Here is a 1,579-nt window from a genome sequence, read left to right as displayed (position 1 = left end):
TGTTTCAGAACAGGTTTGATTCTGAACTGATTGTTTGGAACGTATATTGTTTGTATGAGATTTATACACTCACTAGACCTTTTGGTCTAACGCTCAGTTGTTGGACTAACCTGTTTTGCAGGTCAGCGTACTTTGCAAGATAAGGGCAAAGGAAAAGTATAAATGATGATAATAGTTTGTTCATATATGTATTGAAGATACATTTTGTTAGTCCTTGTTTTGTAATAATACTATTTAGTATTATGAGTATGATGATGTAAATTTTATGTATATGGGATTATGAGGGTTGTTACAAAAAGACATAAAAAAAACTCAATTAAGACACTAATGGGCATATAAAACAAAGGAAAATGGTTAAGAAAATGATGTAATAAGGTTTATAAATTAACACTTATCACAACACATGCTTCTGGGTGTGTGGAAGGTTGTGTCGAGCCATGAGGCGATGTGGCTCTTATTTCTTCATCGCCTCCCTGTTGAGAGAGAGGCGATGGATGGTGTGGTTCCTCGGCAAATACATCTCCAGAGGCCTGAAGAGTGGCCTTTGGATGGCTGGCTTGGGTGAGGATTGGACTGGGCTGTCCTTGTTCAATACCCGTTTGGCCTTGATCGCCAGGGGGTAGTAGTGGTGGTTGCCCTTTGGGAAGTGGATATGGGAGTTGTGTTTGTAGGGCCGGGGGAGGCGTGAGGAGTGTCATCATCATCATCTTCATCATTTGATGAAGATGACTCCTGCGCTCTCTCGCTTGCATCGGGGGATGGCTCTATCTGCTTTAGGGTAGCTTCCCGTGGTTCTTAGGACATCAGAGTGTGTTCATACTTCCTTCTAATCTCAGACGTCTCTGGTATGACACTAAGCATGGCCCTTGAAACGGTCCTCTCTGTAGTGTAGCCATCCTTGGAAATTGTTGGGCGATGGCCTTTCATCAAGAATTGTGGAGTGATTGGTTCTTCGGCCGGTAGGTTGTGTCTCCTCATCGCGTCCCTTATGAATAGGACAAGGGAACGCTGGAAGAGGACAGAGGACAATGGTTTTCCCGTGGCCTTGAGCTTGCACTTCTTGATCACCGCTGTGTGGATCTCATTGTAGATGAAAAGGGCATAATCCAGCGGTAGGTTGAAGAAGAATCTGTACATTATTGTCAAAATATTGATGTTCCCTTGATCCATTGACCCGAGTTTGCAATTGAGGGCTCGGTTCAGGATCGAGAAGAACATGTTTCACGTGGGAGGCAAGAATTGCCTCTTGAAGTCAGATGCGTTGTGTAGGTCACGATTGTAACCCAGCATCTTGATGAACCGGAAGATGTCAGAACTCGTGGGTGGCTAGGCATAGTGTTCAATGTTGAGTTCTTGGCGAGTTGGGATGCATAATACTTTCTAAACTTTTGCGCGGGAGATCTTCACCAAGCAAACCATGTCATTTGGGGCATCAATGTCACCCATAATGCCACGGTTCTCTGGAAAGAACTCGCATATCTGCAAGTATTGTTGGACGTATTTTAAAGGTATGCCATTGTTAGATAGGGTTAGAGCAGGTTGGAGGATGCAGTTTTGAAAGAATTCGATCATTATTGCG

The sequence above is a fragment of the Cynara cardunculus genome, unplaced genomic scaffold (genome assembly GCF_001531365.2).
Source record: "Cynara cardunculus var. scolymus isolate 2C unplaced genomic scaffold, CcrdV1 Un_Scaffold_2807, whole genome shotgun sequence".
NCBI lineage: Eukaryota > Viridiplantae > Streptophyta > Magnoliopsida > Asterales > Asteraceae > Cynara > Cynara cardunculus.
The sequence above is the reverse complement of the archived record's forward strand: the minus strand, read 5'-3'. Positions refer to the sequence as shown.